Source organism: Mus musculus, chromosome 7, assembly GCF_000001635.26.
Source record: "Mus musculus strain C57BL/6J chromosome 7, GRCm38.p6 C57BL/6J".
In the NCBI taxonomy this organism is placed as follows: Eukaryota; Metazoa; Chordata; class Mammalia; order Rodentia; family Muridae; genus Mus; species Mus musculus.
This window is the reverse complement of record NC_000073.6, coordinates 132,903,027-132,918,386: the sequence shown is the minus strand read 5'-3', so window position 1 is coordinate 132,918,386 and position 15,360 is coordinate 132,903,027. Positions and strand designations below refer to the sequence as shown.

The window sequence follows — 15,360 nt, the reverse complement described above, 5'->3', positions numbered from 1 at the left end:
TTAACCTCCCTTGTAGCCCACCATCCACCAGAGGTAGTGGAGAAGAAAGGATATGGGGGACATGAACCTGTTCTTTGGAGCAACTTCCATCTGTGTTGTCTGGACATCTACAGTTCAGTTCACAGGTTAGCAGATAGTGGCAGCTCGATCCACTTGCAAACACTTCACAGAAACACCAGGAGTCCAGTTTGATAGAGTCGGTTTAGTAACGACCTAGCAGAAGCAGCCAGGCCTCAGCCTGGCAGTCAGCAGGAGGAACCAACAGAAACACCAGAAGTTCCCAGCTGTGCCTTTCTCAGGGAAGTGAACATCAGGGAAGATTCAGGAAGACTTGAGACCCACAAGTGTTGTACAGCTAGCTGTACCAGCAAGCCAAACTCTGTCGTCGTCACTCTGTGGAGTCCTATTTATACCCTCCAAACATCAGGTGTCATCCATGTGTACTCCTCAGCACATGTTTTGCCTCAGCACATACATCCAATCAGACCAAGTCCACAGAATCCTGACAAATGCAGCTCAACTATGCATTGTAAGGCGAACCAATACATGTATGTTGTTAGCAAAGAATCCTTTATCGTGTGTCCTTTCACATGTGTGCTTTAGTAGAACATCCTTTCACCTGTGTCTGCTTCAGTGAAACACTCCTTCACATGTTTGCTCCAGTAAAACATCACCCAACACAACTGACTCTCCAAAGAACCCTTAATGTTTCCACTTCAATGAGAACCTGACTTTGAATCTGTAGCACAACACATAAAAGAGCTGGGCATAGGTTGGCAAAATGGTTCAAAGGGTAGAGGTACCTGCTGCCAATCCTGACAACCAGAGCTCAATCTTCAGGACTTACATGAAGAAAGGAGAGAGCCAGCTCTGAAAGTTGTCTCCCACCCCCCATACATACACTGTTGCATGTGCACACAAACACACAAAGCTGGGCATGGGGGTTCATGACTATGATCCCAGTACTAAGAAAGTAGAGATAGGAGGATCCCTAGGGCTTACTGTCATTCCTTTCAAATTAATAAGCTTCAGGTTCCGGGAGAAACCTGTAAAATGTAATGTGAAGACTGAGGACAACACACAATGCTGACTCTGGCCTCAACATGTGCCCATGTGCATGCATGCACACATGCATATGTATCCACACACAAATGGGCATATTGTGCATTTAATGTTCTTTAACGAGATGCATTTTACTGTGAAGCTCTTCTTTATTTCATATACAAGGTTGAATGGTGTCCCCTCAAATTGTATGCCTATCTGCCACCTCACAATGTGACTTTGTAGATGTAATCAGTCAATGTAATTAGTAGGATAGACCCTAAAACCAGTGACCAGTGTCCCTTTTTTAATTAGATATTTTCTTTATTTACATTTCAATGTTATCCACTTTCCTGGTTTCCCTTCTGAAAGCCCACTATCCCCTCCCTTCTCCCCCTGCTCACCCACCCACCCACTCCTGTTTCCTGGCCCTGGCATTCCCCTTCACTGGGGCATGGAACCTTCACAGGACCAAGGGCCTCTCCTCCTATTGATGACCAACAAGGCCGTAAATATGCAGCTGGAGTCATGTGTCCCTCCATGTGTACTCTTTGGTTGGTGGTTTAGCCCCTGGGAGCTCTGGGGGTACTGGTTGGTTCATATTGTTGTTCCTTCTATGGGGCTTCAAACCCCTTCAGCTCCTTGGGCCCTTTCTCTAGTTCCTCCATTGGGGACCCTGTAATCAGTCCAATGGTTGGCTGAGAGCATCCACCTCTGTATTTGTCAGGCACTGGTAGAGCCCCTCAGGAAACAGCTATATCAGGATCCTGTCAGCAAGCACCTGTTGGCATCCACAATAGTATCTGGGATTGGTGACTGTATATGGGATGGATCCCCAGGCGGGGCAGTCTCTGAATAGCCTTTCATTCAGTCTATGCTCCACACTTTGTCTCTGTAACTCTTCATATGAGTGTTTTGTTCCCCCTTCTAAGAAGGGCTGAAGTATCCTTACTTTGATCTTCCTTCTTCTTGAGCTTCATGTGGTCTATGAATTGTATCTTGGGTATTCTGAACGTCTAAGCTAATATCCACTTATCAGCGAGTGCATACCATGTGTGTGCTTTTATGATTGGGTTACCTCACTTAGGATGATATTTTCTGGTTTCACCCATTTGCCTAAGAATTTCATAAATTCACTGTTTTTAATAGCTGAGTAGTACTCCATTGTGTAAATGTACCATGTTTTCTGTATCCATTCCTCTGTTGAAGGACATCTGGGTTCTTTCCAGCTTCTGACTATTATAAATAAGGCTGCTGGGGGCTGGTGAGATGGCTCAGTGGGTAAGAAACTGTTCTTCCGAAGGTCCTGAGTTCAAATCCCAGCAACCACATGGTGGCTCACAACCACCCGTAATGAGATCTGACTCCCTCTTCTGGTGTGTCTGAAGACAGCTACAGTGTACTTAGATATAATAAATAAATCTTTAAATTAAAAAAAAAATAAATAATAGGCTGCTATGAACATAGTGGAGCATGTGTCCTTATTACATGTTGGAGTATCTTCTGGGTATATGCCCAGGAGTCGTATTGTTGGGTCCTCAGGTAGTACTATGTCCAATTTTCTGAGGAACCACCAAACTGATTTCCAGAGTGGTTGTACCAGCTTGCAGTCCCACCAGCAATGGAGGAGTGTTCCTTTTTCTCCACATTCTCACTAGCATCTGCTATCACTTGAGTTTTTGATCTTAGCCATTCTGACTGGTGTGAGGTGAACTCTCAGGGTTGTTTTGATTTTCATTTCCCCTGATGACTAAGGATGTTGAACATTTCTTTAGGTGCTTCTCAGCCATTCTGTATTCCTCAGTTGAGAATTCTTTGTTTAGCTTTGTACCCCATTTCAATAGGGTTATTTGGTTCTCTGGAGTCTAACGTCTTGAGTTCTTTGTATATATTGGATATGAGCCCTCTATCGGATGTAGGTTTGTATCCCTTTGACCTTCTTTTGTTGTCTAATTGCTCTGGCTAGGACTTCAAGTACTATATTGAATAGGTAAGGAGAGAGTGGGCAGCCTTGTCTAGTCCCTGATTTTAGTGGGATTGCTTCGAGTTTCTCTCCATTTAGTTTGATGTTGGCTACTGGTTTGCTGTATATTGCTTTTACTATGTTTAGGTATGGGCCTTGAATTCCTGATCGTTCCAAGACTTTTATTATGTAGGGGTGTTGGATTTTGTCAAATGCTTTCTCAGCATCTAATGAAATTATCATATGTTTTTTTTTCCTTTGAGTTTTTTATATAGTGGATTATGTTAATGGATTTCTGTATATTGAACCATCCTTACATCCCTGGGATGAAGCTTACTTGATCATGATGGGTGATCGTTTTGATGTGCTCTTGGATTCGGTTTGGGAGAATTTTATTGAGTATTTTTGCATTGATATTCATAAGGGGAATTAGTCTGAAGTTCTCTTTCTTTGTTGGGTCTTTGTGTGGTTTAGGTATCAGAGTAATTGTGGCTTCATAGAAGATGAATTCTATTTTGTGGAATAGTTTGAGGAGTATTGGAATTAGGCCTTCTTTGAAGGTCTGATAGAACTCTGCACTAAACCCATCTGGTCCTGGACTTTTTTTTTTTTTTTTTTTTGGTTGAAAGACTATTAATGATTGTTTATATTTCTTTAGGGGATATGAGATGGTTTAGATAATTTCTCTGATCTTGATTTAACTTTGGTACCTGGTATCTATCTAGAAAATAGTCCATTTCATCCAGATTTTCCAGTTTTCTTGAGTATAAGCTTTTGTAGTAGGATCTCATTTTTTTTTTTAATTTCCTCAGTTTCTGTTGCTATATATCCTTTTTCATTTCTGGTTTTGATTTGGGTACTGTCACTGTGCCTTCTGCATAGTCTGGCTAAGGGTTTATCTATCTTGTTGATTTTCTCAAAGAACCAGCTCCTGGTTTTGTTGATTCTTTGTATAGTTATTTTTGTTTCTACTTTATTGATTTCAGCTCTGAGTTTATTTCCTGCCATCTACTCCTCTTCTTTGCTTCTTTTTGTTCTAGAGCTTTCTGGTGTGCTGTTAAACTGCTAATGTATGCTCTCTCCAATTTCTTTTTGGAGGCACTCAGAGCTATGAGTTTTCCTCTTAGTACTGCTCTCATTGTGTCCCATAAGTTTGGGTATGTTGTATCTTCGTTTTCATTAAATGCTAAAAAGTCTTTAATTTCTTTCTTTATTTCTTCCTTGACCAAGTTATCATTGAGTAGAGGCTTGTTCAGTTTCCATGTGTATGTGGACTTTCTGATGTTTTTGTTGCTGTTGAAGACGAGCCTTAATCCACAGTGATCTGATAGGAGGCATGGAATTATTTCAGTCTTCTTATATCTGTTGAAGTCTGATATGTGACCAATTATATGTTCAATTTTGGATAAGGTACCATGAGGTGCCAAGGAGAAGGTATATTCTTTTGATTTAGGATGAAATGTTCTATAGTTATCCTCTAAATACATTTGGTCCAAAACTTCTGTTAGTTTCATTGTATCTCTGTTTAGTTTGTGTTTCCCTGATCTGTCCATTGATGAGAGTGGGGTGTTGAAGTTCCCCACAATTATTGTGTGTGGTGCAATGTGTGCTTTTAGCTTTAGTAAAGTTTCTTTTATGAATGTGGGTACCCTTGCATTTGGAGCATAGTTGTTCAGAATTGAGAGTTCTTCTTGGTAGATTTTTCCTTTGATGAGTATGAGGTGTACTTCCTTATCTTTTTTTGATGACTTTTGACTCCTGCTTTTTTATTAGGACCATTTGCTTGGAAAATTGCTTTCAAACCTTTTACTCTGAGGTAGTGTTTGTCTTTGACACTGAGGTGTGTTTCCTGTATTCAGCAATATGCTGGGTCCTGTTTATGTATCCAGCCTGTTAGTGTATGCCATGTGCATTGATGTTAAAAGATATTAAGGAATAGTGATTGTTGCTCCATTATTATTGATGTTATTTTTATGTTTGTATGGTTATCTTTTATTGGGTTTGTTGAAAGAAGACCACTTTCCTGCTTTTTCTAGGGTGTAGTTTCCCTCCTTGTGCTGGCATTTTTCATCTATTCTCCTTTGTAGGGCTGGATTTGTGGAAAGAGTTTGTGTAAATTTGGTTTTGTCATGGAATATCTTGGGTTCTCCATCTATGGTAATTGGATATAGTAGTCTGGGTTGTCATTTGTGTTCTCTCAGGGTCTATATGAGATCTGCCCAGGATCATCTAGCTTTCATAATCTCTGGTGAGAAGTCTGGTGTAATTCTGATAGGTCTACCTTTATATGTTACTTGACCTTTTTCCCTTACTGCTTTTAATATTCTTTGTTTAGTTGCATTTGGTGTTTTGATTATTATGTGACAGGAGGAATTTCTTTTCTAGTCCAACCTACTTCGAGTGCTGTAGGCTTCTTGTATGTTCATGGGCATCTCTTCCTTTAGGTTAGGGAAGTTTTCTTCTATAATTTTGTTGGAGATATTTACTGGCCCTTTAAGTTGGGAATCTTCACTCTCTTCTATACCTATTATCCTTAAGTTTGGTCTTCTCATTGTGTCCTGGATTTTCTGGATGTTTTGGGTTAGGAGCTTTTTGCATTTTGCAATTTCTTTCACTGTTGTGTCAATGTGTTCTATGGTATGTTCTGCACCTGAGATTCTCTCCTCTATCTCTTGTATTCTGTTGGTGATGCTTGCATCTATGACTCCTGGTCACTTTCCTAGGTCTTCTATCTCCAGTGTTGTCTCCCTTTGTGATGTCTTTCTTTTTTTTCTTTTCTTTTTTCTTTGTTTTTGTTTTGTTTTGTTTTGTTTTGTTTTGTTTTTGAGACAGGGAGACAGGGCTTTCTCTGTATAGCCTTGGCTGTCCTGGAACTCACACTGTAGACCAGGCTGGCCTCAAACTCAGAAATCTGCCTGCCCCTGCCTCCCAAGTGCTGGGATTAAAGGCATGTGCCACCACTGCCCAGCCCTTTGTGATTTCTTTATTGTTTCTATTTCCATTTTTAGATCCTGGATGGTTTTGTTCAGTTTCTTCACCTGTATGGTTGTGTTTTCCTGTAATTCTTTAAGAGCTTTTTGTGTTTCCTTAAGGTCTTCTACTTGTTTTCCTGTGTTCTCTTGTATTTCTTTAAGGGAGTTATTTATGTCCTTCTTAAGTTCCTCTATATTCATCATGAGATGTGATTTTAAATCAGAGTCTTGTTTTTCTGGTGTGTTGAGATAACCAGGGTTCATTGTGGTGCTGATGATGTCAAGTAGTCTTGGTTTCTGTTGCTTATGTTCTTGTGCTTGCCCTTCCTCATCTGGTTATCTCTGGTTTTAGCTGGTCTTTCTGTCTCTGACTTTGGCTTGTCCCTCCTGCAAGCCTGTGTGTCAGTACTTCTGGGAGATCAGTTCTTTCAGGGAGGAATTTGGGTATGGAGAGCTGTGGTACAGGGTCAGCTCTGGGGTGCAGACAGAAATCAGAAGGATCCTGTCCCCAACTGATCCTTGGTTCCTGTGTCCTGATGGCTCTGTGAAGGTCCCTCTTGGGCCAGGAATTTGAAGAGAAGTGGTGGTCTTACCCGTGCTCGAAGGTGTGTAGGCACTCCTGGGAGACCAGATTTCCCCTGGCAGTATTTGTGTATGTAGTTCTGTGGCACAGGATCAGCTCTGGACACAGATGGAGACCAGAAGACTCCTGTTCCAGGCAGCCCCTCTGTTCCTGTGTCCTGAGGGTTCCGGGTGGTTTCTCTGAGCAGCAGTGGTGGTCCGACCTACACTCACAGGCCTGTTTGCACTCCTGGGGGGCTCAATCCCTCCTGGCGCTATTTGGGTATGGAGCCCTGTGGCAGAGGATCTGCTACAGGCAGAGACAGAATCTGGAAGGCTGACCAGTGTCTTTACAAGGAGAAGGCACAGAAGAACACAGAAAAGACAAAAGTGTCACATGACAAAGAAAACAGGTTGGAGTGATGAGCCTAGAAGCTAGAGAACCCCAAGGATGGCTGTGTGATGGCTGTGCGTGCCAAAACCTAGGAACAAGCAGGGAAGCCTCCTCCCTAGGGCCTTGAAGGGAGCATTGCCCTGCCCATGACCTGGTTCCCAAGTCTCAGCCTCTTGAACTGTGAGAGCAAATGCCTTTCTGTTGTGTAAAGTCCTTAAGGTGGTATATTATGATAGCACATAGAAATTAAGGTACATGCTCTACAAAGTGTATACACATAGGAATGTTTACATACTGTGTGCATACAGGAACATCTGGTTTTCATTTTTCCCTCTTATTCATAGGGGCAGGAACAAAGAAGGAAGGCCTCTGAAACTACCAAGTACATATTCTCTACGACATAATAAAGGCCAGCTCATGGAATGTCCCTGTGGTTAGCACCCAATAATAGACAAAAATTCTGGCAACAGGAAGGCTAAGCTGGGTTTGATCACAGATCCCATTAACTTCAGGGGTATCATCCTTATTTAGAATCTAGGCATTGCGTCAATATGTCTACAATGAATGTGTCTACCTTCATTGTTCCACCAACAAATGGCTGCCCAGCTAGCTTGTAAGTAAAGGAACCGCGTAGAAAAAGAGGAGTCCAGGGCATCCTTTTATGGGATTCATGCATCTTCTAATACCTAGGGTAGACACTATCTCCCAAACATAAGAGTGCCATTCTGAGCATGACTGATAATGGAGTCAAGAGGCTGCTGCTGTCAGGTGTGGTGACATATAGCTTCAGTCCTACCACTCTGGAGGCAGAGGCAGAAACAGGAGGATCTCTGAGTTCAAGGCCCTTTTGGTCCATATCAAATTCCAGACCAGAGTTACATAGTAAGATCCTGTCTTTAACAACAGCATCAAAAATCTGCTCCTGGGAGAAGCAGAGAAATGGATGTTAAGTCTGAGCTAAGAAGAAGGCAGTATATCTGAAAAGATTGACAATTGTCAGTGCTGACACAAAGACATTTCTTGGCTGACTCTCTAGCAGCCCTAAAGTATAGTAGGTACCATGAATGATCAAGGTCAAGAAGTCCTTCATCTGGCAGCTGTGGTTCAGCATCCTTGTATCAAGTGGCTTATTTAGCTGTTTGAACCATCCATTGCAAATCAGTCAATGAAGAGTCAGATTGAGTGATCAGATTAAGACCTAAAGATGATGCCTGGAGGGTGGTTTCAGGGAAACTGTGTCTTAAGACTCCGCCCCACAGAAGCTAGTTGGGCCCACGTGGGCCAACGATCGGCCGGGAGGATGAGAAAAATGACTTTACAATAATGTTTTTTCTGGCCAAAGAATTGTTTTGGGCACAACCAATTTTTAATTACCAATTAATAACAATTATAAAAGCTTTATTTTTTGTAGAAACTTTTGTAGTAAACTAAAACCCTAAGTAATAAAAGGATATTGTCTCTGAATTTTTTGGGTGAGAGCAAGAATTTAAGGTAAACTTTAAGAAGCATTAGTTGATAAAATACTTTTCACTTAGGAAACAATATACACTGAAAGATTAAAACTCTTGGCTTCTTGTATAGAAGCAGAAACAATAAAATTTTTTCTTACATAATGTAAAGTTACATTAGCCATACCTAGAGGCAAAATTTTCTAGTGATTACAGTTCACTAGAAGCAAAACTCTTTGAATTTAAGCATTATTAAACATCTGAATAGATCTGCAACACTGTTAAAAAGAATTTCTCTTGAACACAGGGAAAAATCTTTCTCAGGCACTGTTTGCAAAACAAAAGAAAAGCCACAAGTCCCTCTGGGGCTGCCCAGAGCCCTGCATTGACTCAAACGTAAAATACTTTTTAATCTGAGTATCTTGGCCCTCCTGTAATAAGGACCGATTCTAGAGAAACAATATAACTGTCTACGCCTCTAAATTTTGATACTCTTTTTTAAGATGACTTACAGTTAAAACGTTCTTCACAACTTTAGTGTTGTGAAAAAATTGCCTGTACTACAGTTTCCTGCCAGGCAGCAACTATAACCAAACTGTTTGTCTAATCTATTTACAAGGACAAACATAACTAGATAACTCTGTCACAGTTTTGTATGAAGTGAGCTGTATGAGCGCTCTCATAAGATGATTACTTTTGTAATTATCTTAATTACAGTATACAGGTGAATTAAAGATCTTAAATTTGAAATCAAACTGCAAGCTGCAGTCAATGGAACAATAGCAGTTTTAACCATAATTTTTAAGTTTTTTGTGCAAGGTTAGGATAATACCTATAACCTTGGGAAAGCAAAACCCAAGTTTAAAACAATTTATTATCTTTAAAATCAATATTAGAAGCATTACTATCATATTACGAAGTTTGGATGTCAATTAATACCTATGAATACCTATTAAAGCAAGCTGTAATGCTTTAATAAAGAGGCATTGTTTTAAATCTTATCTTAAATTTTACTATTTAGGATACGAACCACATTAATTATTACCTAAACTAGAAATATCTTTAGAGACCCAGCCTCTTGGCCTGTTTTATGCCACGTGTCGGAAGGACTCTAAACTTGAGTTATCAAATTTAACACTAACCATCTGTAGCAATGTAACAATTATTAATCTTAACCAACAACTTATGAGCTGAATGTGAAGACACTCAGAGCACATTACCAATAAAAAAGAACCAAATGAAGCAGTTACATTTAGACCAATCAGAGAATAATAACTTTTGTAGCTACAATTATAGAATAAAAAACACTTTACCATTGTCCAACACATTAATCATGAACCATTTATTAGCTTTTTTACTCCGAAACTTAGAGGCTGTGCACTCGCCTTTATTTCCTAAAACGAACAGTTTTTCCAGCAGGGGCCCTCCCGCCACGTGTCTGATTCCTGGATGAAACACGTGGCAGCTCTCGGCTTTGCAGATAAAGTTTTTTATACCATCTTTATTATCCAACAAAAAACATAGAACATTCATTCATACAGACTGGACACGAACATACATGAATTGAACACGAGAACAGTTTGGTGCACCGGACATTAGACAAGACACAAAAGGGAACAGAGTACTCCTGCTATAAGGCCCAGAGAGATATTTCTCTCTGCTTTTTGGGACATTTTCCTCCCTTATGATGCATTTTTTATTAACTGGGGCAATCCGCCTATTCCTTTTAATAAACCCTTTCTTTTCTCACACCTCATGTAGCTTCGGAGAGCTACGGCCTACCGCCTGATACCCAGCTCTTCACTGCTGAACCTAAGTGAACCAGCGCTCAGGTTTAACGCTGTCTCAGCTTAGCCCATACCTTCTCCGGTATGAATTTCCTTTATCCTTTATTTTATGGAGCTCCGAACCAGCAGTGTCTCTTCCAAAAATCCTTTGCCGTTTCTCAGCCCCACGTTGGGCGCCAATTGTTGTGTCTGGCCAGCAGACCACAACCTGGGTTCTAGCCTGGAAAGGCATTTTGGAAACCTGGAAGAGAAGAGGGGCTAGGTGGCGAGAGAAAAGAATGTAGCCAAGACAGTTACTCTGATCAAGGCTCAAATTTTATTGTTGCGACACTAGTTATGAAGGAAGGGGGAGGGGACCCGATTCCCGCCGAATAATCTCTGGTCCAGTAGAAAGGTGCACGTGTGTGGCTCCTCAGGTTCCAGCAGTGGGCGTGGCAGCACGAATGAGCAGGAAGCTCCACCCCTGAGCAAGCAGGTTTCAGGCTGGGGGAGGGGAGACTACAGTTTCTGATGTCAGTCATATGGTGAATAAATCTACTACACATAGCCCCAATCCTCATGTAGCAACATCATGAATTCTTCAAGTATCTAGTGTAATCATGGCATGTTGCCATTTACAAATCATTTGCAGTGTCATGGCAACAGGAACTGTTCAACTGCTCCCACAGGAGATTCTAAAGCCTGAGTCTGGAGCCCAAAGGAAAAGGACTTGCTGCTGCATTTGGATAACACCTCATTCATCCAAAGAGCTAAAATCAAGAAGTTGAAATATGAAGGCTTGATACTCACATCATGACAGTTTTCTCTCCTGCCGTCTAGAAGAACAAACAAAACAGAACATAGTGTGTGTCTGGTATTTGATCAACAGCAGATTGACTGGTAGCAGGGAAGAAATTGCATTGTTTTAAGATACAGCCATTGCAGGATGGGTAGAGATGCTGAGGCAGAACAACTGGTTTGGATGGTCCCCCTGGTCTCAAGGAAGCAACTTTCAAGATGTGTAGAGAAAAGAGACAGGTGGGGCTGGCAACATAGCACAGTTGTATTTGAGTTCCAGATTCCCAAACTCAGGACGTAGAGGCAAGAGGATCAGAAGTTTAGTCATCCTTGGCTAGCCTGGAATACATGAGACCCTGCGCCCCCCCCCAAAGAAAAGGAAAGGTGGGGAGGGAGGGAGAATCAACATTTATCTGGGTGAGCACACTGACTCAACTCTTACAAGGCTGCAGATGTAGAACAATGGAGTCCAATAGCAGGGTTGCCACACAGGCATGGGATGTCATCAGAGGGGTTTCGATGAGGCTCTGCATACCTGGGCCAACACCAGGCTTAGGGCCACCAAAGGACAAAGTAAAATCTGGAGCTCCTTGCTGGAAAGTGCTGTGCTTCCCAGATCTCCTGAGCCCCCGAGTCCTAGGTGACTTGAGATCTTTGTCCTTTAGCCACTACAGCCACTTTCATGATCTCCCCATCCCTTGCTGGCCTTGAGTTTGCACTTCCTGTATCCTGCTAATCTGTGGCTCTTTGAGGCCATAGCTCCTGCCTTTGTCACTGATGTGACCACACTGGTCTCAGTGTGGTCTAGGGTTTGCCAAGACAGTTGAACATGGTGCTTTATAGAGCAGCAGGCATAGCTGTCTGTCAGGCCAAAAACAATGGTTCCTATGATGACCTTTGCCAGTATTCCTGCGATTGTAAGCCCAGTACCAGTCAAGGCAGCATATTAATGATTCCTTTCCTGGGAATACTCGAGGCTTATTTAAACATGCTTGACAAAGGCCTGTATCAGCCCCCAACCTCCATGTGCCCAAGGGAGTGAGTGGCACCTTGCCTCCCTCCCCTGTGGACTCAATCTGGTTTCTGGATTTTCTATTTGGATTGTCTGTCATGTTGGTCTAGTCCAGACAATAACATATTGGCAACATCTCTAGTTTTCTGCTAGGACATTCCTGACTATCTGACTTTTCAAACCGGATTTAGGGCCTAAGAAAACAGCCCATCCCACCCTGGGTTCTCAGGAACACTACTGGCTACAGGCTCACTGTCTGGAGCTCTATTCCTGTAGGAGGAAAACAAAAGAATAGTTATCTCTTGAGCCGGAGGCATAGCTCAGTGGTACAGCACTTCCCAGATGTCCTAAATTCACTCCTTTGTATTACACCAACACACAAGAGAAAAGCACAGTCCATCTTAGTGATCCAGGGACCCTTCTATCACCAGCTCTTGTCAGCTCTCTCTCTCTCTCTCTCTCCCTCTCTCTCTCTCTCTCTCTCTCTCTCCCTCTCTCTCTCTCTCTCTCTCATGTGTGTGTGTCTGTGTGTGTTGCATGAAGGTGAGTATTTAAGTGTATGTGTACATGTGTGTATCATAACAGGGGGACATATCTTTGCATCTTATTGCCTTGAGGTAGCACTCTCACTGAGTCAGCTCACTATTTCAGCTAGGTTCGGAGGTTCACTGTTTTAGTTAGGTTGGCTAACTAGCGAGCCCCTGGGATCTACCTCTCTTCTGTAAAGTTGATGTTCCCAGCAGACATACCTGTGTATTTTACATGGATGCCAGGGATTTGAACTCAGGTCCTCATACTCACAGAGCAAACACTTGTCTACCAAGCCATACACTATCCCCCAAATTCATATCTTTTTTCTCTCTCTTTTTTTAAAGATTTTTATTTATTTATTATTATATCTGAGTACACTATAGCTGGCTTCAGATACACCAGAAGAGGGTGTCAGATCTCATTATGGATGGTTGTGAGCCACCATGTGGTTGCTGGAATTTAAACTCGGGACCTTCAGAAGCGCAGTCCGTGCTCTTAACCACTGAGCCATCTCTCCAGCCCCCAAATTCATATCTTAATAAAACATTTAGAACGTCAGTATGAATAAAGAAGAAAATAGTAATTATTTATATATGTCAAAACAAAAGAGATAATTACAGATAAAATTTTAAGGTATTTCCAAAAACCCGTTATTTTAAGGTATCATTATTAGACTCTGTGTTTTACTTATTTATTTATTTATTTAAATTTTTTTTGTGACAGTGTCTCATTGTGCAACCATAGCTGTCCTGGAAACACTCCCACTTCTTACCCTGGGGACATTATGATGAGCACTAGGGAGTTACGGAAGTCCACATAGAAATTGGAAGCCAGATTCCTGAGGTGGCCTGGCCAGACTCACCGCCTATTTTCTGTGACTTGAACATATCACTTAATCTCTCTGAGCTCAGTTTCTTCATCTTTAAAATTAAACTAGGGTAACAATAGCATCTACCAGGCCTCTTATACTTACGGGGTTGTATGCTTATACACACCGGCTAATGCAATCAGAGGTATGTTTAGCAAGCTCATTATTTCAAAAGAGCTTGGGCTTTTGGTTTCTCAGAAAGACACGAGACGAGTATACACACAGGAAAAGATAAGATGGAAAACCAGCCCTCTTTATGCTGACATTTCAGTGAATGTAAGACTAGCACTCAAGAGCAAGACTGTGAGTCTCCACGCCAGCCTGGACATTGTGAAACTGTCTCAGAAGAAAGAGGCCAGTGGCTGAAGAGATGGCTCACTCACTGGCAAAGTGTTTTCAGAGCAAGCATGAAGACCTGAGTTTGAAATTGCACACCCACATAAATGCCAGGCATAGCAGCATGTGTCTGTGACCCAGCAGGGACAGGCAGGAACAGGATGGCAGGGACAGGGAGATCCTGACAGTCAAGCCCAATGCTGAGCTCCAGGTTCAAAGAAACAACCTTTTCTCTCAAAAAATAAGGTAAAAGAAGATGAACACTAGACATCAACCTGTGACCTACACACACACACACAGAGAATGGTGTCGAGCCGGGCAGTGGTGACACATGCCCTTTAATCCTAGCACTTGGGAGGCAGAGACAGGTGAATTTATGAGTTTGAGGCCAGCCTGGTCTACAGAGTGAGTTCCAGGACAGCCAGGGCTATACAGAGAAACCCTGTCTCAAAAAAAAAAAAAAAAAAGAATGGTGTCAAATGGAAATAAGAGGATCAGAACTTTAAGGTCTAGCCTGAGATACATGAAACCTGTCTCAAAAACAAGTAAACAAACCAAAGAGAATTTGGAGAATCTGGAGAGAGATAGCTCAGCAGTAAAAAGGCTAGGTTACTCTCCCAGAGGACCCGGGCTCAGTTCTCAACATCTAAATAGTAACTCACAAGTATCTGTACCTCTAATTCCAGCTCTGATGCCCTCCTCTGGCCTCTGAGGCCATTGCATGCACAGACAAACACATAGACAAACCCTCATACATATAAACTAAAAATAAACAAATGTCAAAAAAAAAAAAAAGGCAGACGACAGTTGTTCCCTTTAATTCTGATAAACGGACTTGAGAAGCCCTATGCTCTGCACTCTTCATGGTAGCTGATCTTTTATGGTCCTTGATAACTATGCTCACCTGCTGAAGAATCCATTGTCAGTGGCTCCTGACTTTGGTTTAGAAATAACAGTAGGCTCTTAGCAACAAACCCTGCATTTTTCATAAAAAGAAACTGCCCAAAATGTGTTCTTCCTCCTTAACTGATAGCCATGGGTGGGGTTCTTTCTTCTTTGGGGGCTATTTTGATGCCACTGAAAAGAAACCTGAAAAACAAACACTGGTTTACACTCTCCGGTTTTGATGTGACAGTCTATCAAATCCAATTATAGATGTTTTGTCCAGACAAAGAGTAGAGACAAATGTCATTGGTTTTTTGTAGAATATATCTTCAGATTCACGTCTAGACCTGCTGTCTTCATTTCTTTCCATTCATTAACTTGACAGACATGATGGTTACAGTGTGCTCTATAAAACACAGCCTTTAGAGTCCAGAGAAGCCCTGTGTTGCAGGGCAAATGTGTTCTAGGACAGAGGTGATCATGAGGGCCAGACAGAAAGACCCTCAGAGAAGGACACCCTAAAATGAATTGTGAAGGAAAAGTAGGAGCTATAGGGACTTCAGGAAGCTCCCCCTTTCTCCTCCTCCCCCCACCCTCTCTTTTGAGGCAGTCTTTCACGCAGTCCAGGCTCTCCTCCATCCTGCTCTGGTTTTTGTTTGGTTTGCTTAGGTTTGATTTGGTGTGGATTGGTTTTTGTTGTTTTGTTTTGTTTTGTTTTGTTTTGTTTTGCTTTGTTTTGTTTTTGAGACAGAGTTTCTCTGCATAGCCCTGGCTGTCCAGGAACT

At 41.9% G+C, this 15,360-nt stretch overlaps 1 long non-coding RNA gene across 1 annotated transcript in view; it reads left to right on the top strand.

Moving 5' to 3' along the window:
- Nucleotides 1–15,360, top strand: part of 1500002F19Rik — a 59,397-nt gene that overhangs the window by 15,624 nt on the left and 28,413 nt on the right. The window lies entirely within an intron of this gene.